Source organism: Grampus griseus (assembly GCF_964374135.1).
Source record: "Grampus griseus genome assembly, chromosome: 4".
Lineage (NCBI taxonomy): Eukaryota > Metazoa > Chordata > Mammalia > Artiodactyla > Delphinidae > Grampus > Grampus griseus.
In genome coordinates this window covers 26,911,771-26,924,831 of record NC_138997.1, presented here as the reverse complement: position 1 = coordinate 26,924,831, position 13,061 = coordinate 26,911,771, and the positions used below count along the sequence as shown (strand labels likewise).

The 13,061-nt window shown below is 39.1% G+C and overlaps 1 protein-coding gene across 1 annotated transcript in view; it reads left to right on the top strand.

The window, feature by feature from the left end:
* Window positions 1-13,061, top strand: part of NR3C2 (nuclear receptor subfamily 3 group C member 2) — a 364,942-nt gene that overhangs the window by 263,156 nt on the left and 88,725 nt on the right. The window lies entirely within an intron of this gene.

The window sequence follows — 13,061 nt, the reverse complement described above, 5'->3', positions numbered from 1 at the left end:
CATGGCAGCATCTTGATCTTATAAAACTCTAGACATTGTACATCACTTCATCAGAGCAGAGAACCACTGTTCCAGGGCTTGCTATAACATTGGCAGCATTTTTCTTAGGATAAGAAAAACCTTTCATTGGTTTTTTTTTTTTTTAAGCCCTTTAGTTTTTTTTTTTTCTCTCTATTTAATGTTATTTTTATTTTTCTCAAGTGAATCAGTAACCACCATCTGGTAAATATTTCTTCACCAGGTGAAGTCCCCTAAAAATATTTTAAGTTAATGTATTTGCATTTTTCTTGCCAGCCCTAGCATAGCCTTATGAAGGGCCATGTTAGCTTTTAGTCCACTGACTGTACTAGTTTTGTGCCTCACTAAAACTTTAAGCATATTGAATAAGCTGTACATTTAAATGCTACACATCTCTGGGGCAGAGTGATCAGAACTCAGAGGTGAAGGTAGGTTCCTTATCCCCAGAGAGGACAGGTCCTGAAACAGTGACCCTGACATTCTGTATTGGGGAAACAAGAGGAGCATAAGAGAGAGAAGGTGGGAATAATCCTGAGAAGGAAATGGAGAGGGAAAAGAGGGGACCTTGGTGAGGTTTGTGATTTGTTACAAGAGAATAAACACATTTAGAAATGCCACCCTCAGTGTCACCTCACTTCTGCTCATGTGCCCCCTGGACACACCCTGGACGTGCGTAGACATTTATACCCTCTGGGGACAGGCAGGAGCAGAGAGAAGGGAACTGGGGTTGCATCTCGCGCCCACATTCACAGTTCCCAGCCCCCACCATGGTGGTCTCCTCTCACGCTTATGTGAGTTAGAAGGAAACATCTGTGTGCCCGGTGTCTTCCAGGCCCTCAAGCGAGTCTGTTCGGTGCACAATGTTTGTTCTTCACAGTAAAACCTCTTGACCCGCTTCTCCATCTTTACTCAGTAGAGTCGGTTTGGGCCACATCATTAAACGTTTTCAGATAATGTTAGTGGTGACACTATTGTTGGCTTTCCAGCTGTTTTATGGTTAAAGAAAAGTTCTTATCAGGCTTTAAATATGATATAAGAGATATTATTAAAATACTCTGGAGTCGAAAACAGATTCAAAATAGAAGTTAAAGAAGCTAGCTTTACTTGATTTATTTACTCTAAGGCTCACTAACTGCCCCGTTCCCACACAGGCTTTCATAGCCAGTGGGTCAGTCCTTCTCAAAGTGTTTGATTTATTTTCTTTAAAAAACAAAATCTGAAGCCTCCCTTCGGGCTATTTGAAATTCAGAATAAACGGGATCCTGTGACTCATCCTAAAGCAGTGGACACAATGCTTGTTTGCTCTCAACCCCACACACACCCCTTTCTGCCTCTGCCTGCTCCCCAGCCCCTCGTAGGGTTCTGAGCCACTTCTGGACATCATCCTATGTGATTGGTCCTGCCACCTGCCCAGCTGTGCCCTCCGCATGGTCAGCGACTTCTGCACCCCTGACTCTTCCTTCTGGTTCACTGCTGTGGGACAGTTCCTGCCAAGTCCCCCTTGGTGGTTTGACAAGGCTCCCTTCTTCAGGCACAGCAAAGGCCTCTCATTTGCACCAGACATAGGAACGCTAAGAAGGAGGCGCCTATGTACCTATGTGTATGAGTTTCCTCTTGCTGCTATAACAAAGCAACACAAGCTTAAAACAGCACACATTTATTATCTTACACTTCTGGGTGTCAGAAGTCCAACATGGATCTCACTGAGTTAAAATCAATGTGTAAGCAGGCAGTATTCCTTGGTGGAGGCTCAAGGAGAGAATTCATTTCCTTTCCCTTTCCAGCTTCTGGAGGCTGCCTGCATTCCTTGGCTCCTAGCCCCCTTCCATCTTCAAAGCCAGATTCAATGCATTCTAACTTTGCTTCTGTTGTCACATCCTCTTCTCTGCCTATCATGCCTCCATCTTTCACTTACAAGGACCCTTGTGATTGTATTGGTACCACGTGAACAGTTCAGGATAATTACTTTATCTTAAAATCCTAAATTTAGTTAAGCCTGAAGAGTCCCTTCTGCCCTGTAAGGTAACACATTCACAGGTTCTGGGGATTAGGAGGTGAACATCCTCAGGAGACCATTATTTTGCCCATCACCTATGTAATAGTCTGTGTCCAACAAAACCCTGGAATTTTTTATTTTTATTGAAATATAGTTGATTTACAATATTGGGTTAATTTCAGGTGTATAGCACAGTGATTCAGTTATACATTTTTTTTTCAGATTCTTTCCCATTATAGGTTATTATATGATACTGAATATAGTTCCCTGTGCTATACACTAAATCCTTGCTGTCTATTTTATATATAGTAGTGTATATCTGTTAATCCTATACTCCTGATTTATTCCTCCCTCTGCCCTTTTCCCTTTGGTAACCAGAAGTTTATTTTCTATATCTGTGAGTCTGTTTCTGTTTTGCACATACATTTGTTTATCTTATTTGTTAGATTCCACATATAAGTGATATAATATTTGCCTTTCTCTATCTGACATACTTATCACTGAGTATGATAATCTGTGGGTCCACCTATGTTGCTGCAAATGGCATTATTTCATTCTTTTTATAACAATAATGTTCCATTGTGTATATATACCACATCTTTATCCATTCATCTGTTGATAGACACTTAGGTTGCTTCCATGTCTTGGCTATTGTAAATAGTAGTGATACGAACATTGGGGTGCATGTATCCTTTTGAATTAGAGTTTTTGTCTTTCCTGGATATATGTCTACCACTCTGGAATTTTTGGATGCCTTCCTGATTTTGGCCCTCTACATACTCACCTACCTCATCCCCATCTCTCCTTACTCCTTGACACTTCCCTTCCTTTTTGAAAATCCATTCTGATTACTTCTTCACAACCTTCTGGTTGTGCCTTTGTCCACACAGTTTTTAAATGGCCTACATATCCCTCCCCTATGCTAATAAATCCCTATTACCCATTTCAGACCAACCTCAAAAAATTCATCACCTCCAACTCTACATAAATTGTACCCTTCACAGATCAGTCTTTTACACAGTTCTGAGATGTTCTCTATGTATATAATTTATTAAGACTTCTTCTCCTTTAAAGCTTTTTTATGACTTCCTTAGGTCAAGTTCATTAGTACCTCCTCTGTGCTTCCAAAGCCTCTATTGTAGCATTTCACAGATTTTATTGTACTTACTTGTTTATAAGTATTTCTTGCCAAATAGTCTTTGAATTTCTTAGGAACAGAGTTATCCTTTTGCCTTCATATCCAGAGCACTTAGCACATAGATACTTAATAAATGCTTATGGAATAAATGAATGAATGAATAAGAAGTCAAACCTTGTTCATACATTACTAAGCTGAATTTAGCAAAAAACTCTAAGTTTGGTTATACAGTTATTAAAGTCACAATGGACTTCATTTTAAAACCAATCCCATAACCGTAACAAAGATTCCAAGGATGGTATTTTCAGAAAGTTCTAGTACAAGTATTATTTTTCAACCCTGCACCAGGAAGGTGTAGTTTCCAAGAAACATATAAGTCTTGATCTCATATTGACTTGTATAGCATAATTTGGCAACTTCTTAAATGATAAGAAACAGTTTTGCATACCTCTTCTTTCCTTGATGAGAATTTTTAAGTGTTTTCTTAATTATGCTTATTTAACCACAATTTTTATTGCAAGCATTGGAGGGATAACATTTGGGGACAGCTGTTTTTGCTGTTAAGGTGGGAGTTCTAGCCCTGGTCAGATAGTTTGTAGTGGTGCGTTAAATTCAAAGTCAAGAGAAGCTAGGATGAGTTGACCTAGAGTAAAAGGACTGGAGGAACGAAACTGGAGGAACAGCCTCCAAAATAAGTGTAAAAAAAAAAAAAGACAAGGATAACAGGGAATGGAAGGTAGAGAAAACAAAGGAGTGAGGCAAACCCAAGAAGAGTAGGTTAAGATGAAGTTTTGGTTGAGGAGGTTTAGTGGAGTAAATTCCAAAGATTATTAACTAAATCAGTGGAATCCACGTATAACCCAAAGTCAGAGTCAGGGAGAAGTGCTGATTTCAGAAGGGAGAAGAACCTGTCTTCACCAAAATGGACAGAAGCTCTCCATCCATGTTCGAGTGGCCTGTTGAGTGAAGTGGAAATAAGCAATGCTGTGTTCATGGCCATAAACACAAAGACAGTTTTGCAGCCCCATTTCTGGGGCTGTACATTTCTTGTGCCAGTACATTTCTGGGAAATGAAGAAGCCTATCAGCTAAAAAAAGACAGTGCTACCAGGGAGGATTTAGAAGACCTTCATTCATGAGAAAGCTGAGTGCCTATATAACTGAATAGTGTGGAACTACACTCATGATTGAAGTCATTCTATGCAGGTCATACCTGGAAATCCCTTTAGATTGTAGTCATGATTAATTCTGCACTTAAGTTGACTGGACGCAAGGCTACCATTCCTGGTATAGGGGAAAAGGTGCAACTTCCGAAGATGAGAAACAGGCTGTAAACTTGGGGGTGTGGACCTTTTTCCCTCCAGGTGGTGTCAGCAGGAAGTTGACCTTGGGGAGCAGTGCCAGGCACACAGCTGAAGGAAGATTATTTTTTGGGGGATGCGTTTCATCCCAGGAACAAATATTCTTCTCAATGGATGGTTAGTAAGGAAACCTATTGTAGAAAGCCCAGCTTGAATTTTAATATAAGAATATCGAAGTCGGTCAGCTGTTACTCATGTTCTTTTATGAGTGTAATAACATACTTGTCAGTCAGTGGACACACCCTTTGGGTGTGGTAGGACACTTGGCCATGGCTTGTGCATTGTAAATCCGTGGCTGTGATTACACCAGGCTGCGGGAACCTCTCTAGCATGCTGTGCCTGCGTTGCTTGTAAATTACACTTTTATTTTCATGAGCGTGTTTCAGACCTTAATGTTGCTCTGTGACTCCATGATCATGACTTTTTTTAAAAATTTAATTTAATTTTTTTATACAGCAGGTTCTTATTAGTTATCTATTTTGTACATATTAGTGTATATATTGTCAATCCCACTCTCCCAGTTCATCCTGCCCCCCACCCCCCCACTTTCCCCCCCTTGGTGTCCATAGGTGTGATCTCTGCATCTGTGTCTCTATTTCTGCCTTGCAAACTGGTTCATCTGTACCGTTTTTCTAGACTCCACATATATGCATTAATATACGATATTTGTTTTTCTCTTTCTGGCTTGCTTCACTCTGTATGACAGTCTCTAGGTCCATCCCCGTCTCTGCAGATGACCCGATTTCATTCCTTTTTATGGCTGGGTAATATTCCATCGTATATATGTACCACATCTTCTTTATCCATTCATTTGTCAATGGGAATTTAGGTTGCTTCCATGATCTGGCTATTGTAAATAATGCTACAGTGAACATTGGGGTGCATGTGTCTTTTCGAATTATGTTTTTTTCTGGGTATATGTCCAGTACTGGGATTGCTGGGTCATATGGTAATTCTGTTTTTAGTTTTTTAAGGAAGCTCCATACTGTTCTCCATAGTGGCTGTATCAATTTACATTCCTACCAACAGTGCAAGAGGGTTCCCTTTTCTCCACACCCTCTCCAGCATATGTTGCTTCTAGATTTTCTGATGATGGCCATTCTAACTGGTGTGAGGTGATACCTCATTGTAGTTTGGATTTGCATTTGTCTAATAATTTGTGATGTTGAGCAGCTTTTCATGTGCTTCTTGGCCATCTATATGTCTTCTTTGGACAAATGTATATTTAGGTCTTCTGCCCATTTTTGGATTGGGTTGTTTGTTTTTTTAATATTGAGCTGCATGAACTGTTTATATATTTTGGAGATTAATCCTTTGTCTGTTAACTCGTTTTCAAATATTTTCTTCCATTCTGAGGGTTGTCTTTTCATCTTGTTTATAGTTTCCTTTGCGCTGCAAAAGCTTTTAAGTTTCATTAGGTTCCATTTGTTTATTTTTGTTCTTATTTCCATTACCCTGGGAGGTGGGTCAAAAAAGATCTTGCTGTGATTTATGTCAAAAAGCATTCTGCCTGTGTTTTCCTCTAAGAGTTTTGTAGTATATTGTCTTACATTTAGGTCTTTTATCCATGTTGAGTTAATTTTTGTGTATGGTGTTAGGGAGTGTTCTAATTTCATTCTTTTACATGTAGCTGTCCAGTTTTCCCAGCACCACTTATTGAAGAGACTGTCTTTTCTGCATTGTATATCCTTGTCTCCTTTGTCATAGATTACCTGACCATAGCTGCATGGGTTTATCTCTGGGCTTTCTATCCTGTTCCATTGATCTATATTTCTGTTTTTGTGCCAGTACCATATTGTCTTGATTACTGTAGCTTTGTAGTATAGTCTGAAATAGGGTGTCTGATTCCTCCAGCTCCGCTCTTTTCCCTCAAGATTGCTTTAGCTATCTGGGGCCTTTTGTGTCTCCATACGAATTTTAAGATTTTTTGTTCTAGTTCTGTAAAAAGTGCCATTGGTAATATGATAGAGATTGCATTGAATCTGTAGATTGTGTTGGGTAGTTTAGTCATTTTCATTATATTGATTCTTCCAATCCAAAAACATGGTATATCTCTCCATCTGTTTGTGTCATCTTTGATTTCTTTCATCAGTGTCTTATAGTTTTCTGAGTACAGGTCTTTTACCTCCTTAAGTAGGTTTGTTCCTAGGTATTTTATTCTTTTTGTTGCAGTGGTGACTGGGATTGTTTCTTTAATTTCTATTTCTGATCTTTCGTTGTTATTGTATAGGAATGCAAGAGATTTCTGGGCATTAATTTTGGGTCCTGCCACTTTACCAAATTCATCAATTAGCTCTAGTAGTTTTCTGGTCGCATCTTTAAGATTATCTGTGTATAGTGTCATGTCCTCTGTAAACAGTGACAGTTTTACTTCTTTTCCAATTTGTATTCCTTTCATTTCTTTTTCTTCTCTGATTGCTGTGGCTAGCACTTCCAAAACTTTGTGCATAATACTGGTGAGAGTGGACATCCTTGTCTTGTTCCTGATCTTAGAGGAAATGCTTTCAGTTTTTCACCATTGAGAATGATGTTTGCTCTGGGTTTGTCGTATATGGCCTGTATTATGTTGAGGTAGGTTGCCTCTGTGCCCATTTTCTGGAGAGTTTTTATCATAAATGGGTGTTGAATTTTGTCAAAAGCTTTTTCTGCATCTATTGAGATGATCCTATGGTTTTTATTCTTTAGTTTGTTAATACGGTGTCTCGCATTGATTGATTTACATATATTGAAGAATCCTTGTATCCCTGGAATAAATCCCACTTGATCATGGTATATGATCTTTTTAATGTGTTGTTGGATTCTGTTTGCTAGTATTTTGTTGAGGATTTTTGCATCTATATTCATCAATATTGGTGATATTGGTCTGTAATTTTCTTTTTTTGTAGCATCTTCGTCTGGTTTTGGTATCAGGGTGAAGGTGGCCTCGTAGAATGAGTTTGGGAGTGTTCCTTCCTGCACAATTTTTTGGAAGAGTTTGAGAAGGATGGGTGTTAGCTCTTCTCTAAATGTTTGATAGAATTCACCTGTGAAGCCATCTGGTCCTGGACTTTTGTTTGTTAGAAGATTTTTAATCACAGTTTCAATTTCATTACTTGTGATTGGTCTGTCCATCTTTTCTGTTTCTTCCTGGTTTATTTTTGGAACCTTATACCTTTCTAAGAATTAGTCCATTTCTTCCAGGTTGTCCATTTTATTGGCATAGAGTTGCTTGTAGTAATCTCTCATGATCCTTTGTATTTCTGCAGTGTCAGTTGTTACTTCTCCTTTTTCACATCTAATTCTATTGATTTGAGTCCTCTCCCTCCTTTTCTTGATGAGTCTGGCTAAAGGTTTATCAGTTTTGTTTATCTTCTCAAAGAGCCAGCTTTTAGTTTTCTTGATCTTTGCTGTTGTTTTGTTTGTATCTATTTCATTTATTTCTGCTCGGATTTTTATCATTTCTTTCCTTCTACTAACTTCGAGTTTTGCTTGTTCTTCCTTCTCTAGTTTCTTTTAGGTGTAAGTTTAGATGGTTTATTTGCAATTTTTTTTGTTTCTTGAGGTAGCATGGTATTGCTATAAACTTCCCTCTTATAATTGCTTTTGCTGCATCCCCTAGGTTTTGGATCGTCATGTTTTCGTTGTCATTTGTCTCTGGGTATTTTTTGATTTCCTCTTGATTTCTTCAGTGATCTCTTGGTTATTTAGTAACGTATTGTTTAGCCTCCATGTGTTTGTGATTTTTATGTTTTTTTCCCTTAATTGATTTCTAAAATCATAGCGTTGTGGTCGGAAAAGATGCTTCATATGATTTCAGTATTCTTAAATTTCCTAAGCCTTGATTTGTGACCCAAGATGTGATCTATTCTGGAGAATATTACTTGAGAAGAAAGTGTAATCTATTGTTTTCAGGTGGAATGTCCTATAAACATCAATTTAATCTATCTGCTCTGTTGTGTCATTTAAAGCTTGTGTTTCCTTATTAATTTTCTGTCAGGATGAGCTGTCCATTGGTGTAAGTGAGGTGTTAAAGTCCCCCACTATTATTGTGTTACTGTCGATTTCCTCTTTTATAGCTGTTAGCAGTTGCCTTATGTATTGAGGTGCTTCTATGTTGGGTGCATATATATTTATAATTGTTATATCTTCTTCTTGGATTGATCCCTTGATCATTATGTAGTGTCCTTCCTTGTCTTTTGTAACATTCTTTAAAGTCTATTTTATCTGATATGAGTATTGCTACTCCAGCTTTCTTTTGATTTCCATTTGCAAGGAATATCTTTTTCCATCCTCTCACTTTCAGTGTGTATGTGTCCCTAGGTCCAACGTGGGTCTCTTGTAGACAGCATATTTATGGGTCTTGTTTTTGTATCCATTCAGCGAGCCTGTGTCTTTTGGTTGGAGCATTTAATCCATTCACATTTAAGGTAATTATCAGTATGTATGTTCCTATTACCATTTACTTAATTGTTTTGAGTTTGTTTTTGTAGGTCCTTTTCTTTTCTTGTGTTTCCCACTTATAGAAGTTCTTTTAGCATTTTGTTGTAGAGCTGGTTTGGTGGTGCTGAATTCTCTTAGCTTTTCTTGTCTGTAAAGCTTTTGATTTCTCCATCGAATTTGAATGAGATCCTTGCTGCGTAGAGTAATCCTGGTTGTAGGTCCTTCCCTTTCATCACTTTAAATATATCATACCACTGCCTTCTGGCTTGTAGAGTTTCTGTTAAGAAATCAGCTGTTAACCTTATGGGAGTTCCCTTGTATGTTATTTGTTGTTTTTCCCTTGTTGCTTTTAATAATTTTTCTTTGTCTTTAATTTTTGTCAGTTTGCTTACTATGTGCCTTAGCGTGTTTCTCCTTGGGTTTATCCTGCCTGGGACTCTCTGCGCTTCCTGGACTTGGGTGGCTATTTCCTTTCCCATGTTAGGGAAGTTTTCAACTATAATCTCTTCAGATATTTTGTCAGGTCCTTTCTTTCTCTCTTCTCCTACTGGGACCCATGTAATGCGAATGTTGGTGAGTTTAATGTTGTCCTTCAGGTCTCTTGGGCTGTCTTCATTTCTTTTCATTATTTTTTATTTATTCTGTTCCACAGCTGTGAATTCCACCATTCTGTCTTCCAGGTCACTTATCCGTTCTTCTGCCTCAGTTCTTCTGCTATTGATTCCTTCTAGTGTATTTTTCATTTCAGTTATTATATTGTTCATCTCTGTTTGTTTGTTCTTTAATTCTTCTAGTTCTTTGTTAAACATTTCTTGCATCTTCTTGATCTTTGCCTCCATTCTTTTTCCGAGGTCCTGGATCATGTTCACTATCATTATTCTGAATTCTTTTTCTGGAAGGTTGCCTATCTCTACTTCATTTAATTGTTTTTCTAGGGTTTTATCTTGTTCCCTGATCTGGTACATAACCATGTGCCTTTTCATTTTGTCCATCTTTCTATGAATGTGGTTTTCCTCCCACAGGCTGCAGGATTGTAGTTCTTGCTTCTGCTGTCTGCCTCCTGGTGGATGAGGCTATCTAAGAGGCTTGTGCAAGCTTCCTGATGAGAGCGCCTGGTTGTGGGTAGAGCTGGGTGTTGCTCTGGTGAGCAGAGCTCAGCAAAACTTTAATCCTCTTGTCTGCTGATGGGTGGGGCTGGGCTCCCTCCCTGCTGGTTGTGTGGCCTGAGTCGACCCAGCACTGGAGGCTACAGGCTCTTTGGTGGGGCTAGTGGTGGACTCTGGGAGGGCTGATGCCAAAGAGTACTTTCCAGAATTTCTGCTGCCAGTGTCCTTGTCCCCGCGGTGAGACACAGCCATCCTCTGCCTCTGCAGGGACCCTCCAACACTAGCAGGAAGGTCTGGTTCAGTCTCCTGTGGTATCACTGCTTCTTCCCCCTGGGTCCTGATGCACACACTGCTTTGTGTGTGCCCTCCAAGAGTGGAATCTGTGTTTCCCCCAGCCCTGTCAAAGTCCTGCAGTCGAATCCCACCAGCCTTAGAAGTCTGATTCTCTGGGAATTCCTCCTCGCATTGCCAGACCCCCAGATTGGGAAGCCTGACGTGGGGCTCAGAATTTTCACTCCAGTGGGTGATATAAGTGTTCTCCAGTTTGTGAGTCACCCACCCAGCGGTTATGGGATTTGATTTGTGATTGAGCCCCTCCTACCGTCTCATTGCAGCTTCTCCTTTGTTTTTGGATGTGGGGTATCTTTTTTGATGAGTTCCAGTGTCTTCCTGTCAATGATTGTTCAGCAGTTAGTTGTGATTCTGGTGCTCTCAAAAGAGGGAATGAGCACACATCCTTCTACTCAGCCATCTTGAACTAATCTCCCCCATAAATTACATCTGTAGTTAAAAAGTGTGGCAGTGATAATAAAATTTGGATTTCTACGAAACTGAATGTAAATCTTAACTATATGGATACACTCTAATCTTTTACAACCCCAATGACCTATATCAGGAATTTTGTGTGGAATTTACCTATCTGTAAAGCATAAAGGGAAAACTTCAGTGCTCCATCCAAAGGAGATGTCCTGATCTCAGCTCCAGCCACTTGTTTCCATGAGGGAAAGCAGACAGCTATGGTGAGGTTTTAAGATTTCTTTTCATGATATCAGAAATACAAATTTTTGTGTGAAATATGCCAAGTTGTGAAAGATGAAAATGAAGTTTTGAAATTATCCTTAGCTCACTTTCCAGTTTATGACTTCTGCTAACAAGGAAACTAACTTGTGGAGCATAATGGATTAGCACGCTTCTCATCTCAGCTCTCGTTTGGCTGTTTTTTATTGATATGTAGTCTAGGGATTTAATTATCTTCCTAGCTTACTGTTCTTGTTTTTATCAGTTTCCTTAGTGTAGACCAGTGGTTTTCAATCAGGGGCAATTTTACTCCCTGGGGGTGGGGGTTATTTGGCAAAGTTTGAAAATATTTTTGGCTGTCACAGCTTGTAGGAGGATGCTACTGGCATCTAGGGATTAGAGGGCCTGGGCTGCTGCTAAATATTCTACATTTTCACAGGACAGAACCCAACAACAAAGAATTATCTGGCCTCAAGTATCAATAGTGATGAGGTTGAGAAATCCTGGTATAGGCCATGTTTTTATCCCGGTCTATCCCTCCCTCGCTCCCTCCCTCCCATCCTTCCTTCCTATCTTTATTTTAAAGAACCTTTTTTCCAGGTTCTGTCTGTTTTTCCCTCATTCCATAATCTTATTCAGAACCTTTAGGTTGGTAGTTTTCATTTTCCAAATGCAGAAAAATAGTCACATGGGAGTTTTTAAAAATGAAGAGTCCCAGCCCCCACTTGTAGATATGCTGACAGGCAGATCTGGGATGGCCCAAGACTCTGCATCTTGAAAAAGCTCCCAGGTGATTCTAAGGAAGACCATCCTTGGACCACAGTTAGAGAAGTAGTGAGATAATCTTCGTTTTCATAATCTCTGGCCCTGTGCTTTTCTTCATTTTTTCAGTCCTTTATTAGCTGAACATCTCAATTATATCCTGTTGCTTTTATTAATCCCTTAATATAGACATAGCTTTTAGTAATTATTTATACTTTGGGAAATAAGTAAATTTAAATGTATTATGGACAAAGAGTTGAGAGTGTATATAATCGTATGTGGTCCTTATGAGTTATCCAAGTAGCTGGGTAGTATATCTTATATCTTAGAGTTTTTTCCCCAAATTTCTAGCCTCTTCCCCATTTTTTGTCATATACCATATGTCCTCCCCATAAGACGCTGGTTGATAGTGGTTCCCTGAAAGTAAAAGATTAAACATTTGTTTTTTTAAGCATATGAACTAGTCAAAAAAAAAAAAAAAAGGTCATGGACTATTACAGCTGAAAATGTTGAAAACAATCCATGTAAGTGATTTCTTGACCACACTGACGTATACAAAATGTTACAGAAGATCGACTCCCAGGAGGTACTAGTTTATGCTGTGTGCTTGCTCCGTGAAAGCAAAATGGTGAGGGCAGTTGTAGGGTCCGTAAGAGCTCTTCCTCTACATACTGATTGCTACTTAGGAAAACTGCATGTTTATGCCCCTGTAGGTACCTGCCTTCAGAGGCTTCAATTCATGTCTGATAGTCTATGTGTCGTAATGTATTGAATTCAAATCACAGGACTTTGATAGTCAGGTATTCAAATGTCTTCTTGAAATTTATAACTAGGATGATACATTGCAATGATTGGGTCATTTATCAAGGACTGTTCTCCGGTCTGTCATTACCAAAACGTAAATGTCTGTCTACACAGATAAGACCACTTACAGTCGTATGCTGTCAGTATACTAACCAGCTTACCTTCACGAGTCCCGGATAACTGTGTTATCCAACTTTGGTTGTTTCTCATGATAATCCTGAAGAAACTGTTTTTGAGAGAAAACTGGAATTCCATGTTGATAGCATGTGCTTATGCCACACTAAACAGATATTCAAGTGGCTGTCAGATGGCCTGGGGAGAGGGTCATAGCCTTTCCCTCATAATTTTCATCAGATGCCTTCCAACCTACTATAAAATAAACATGAATAACTGTCGCATTGAGTACATGTGTTTTCACATGTTTCTTTAAAGTCTTCCTCT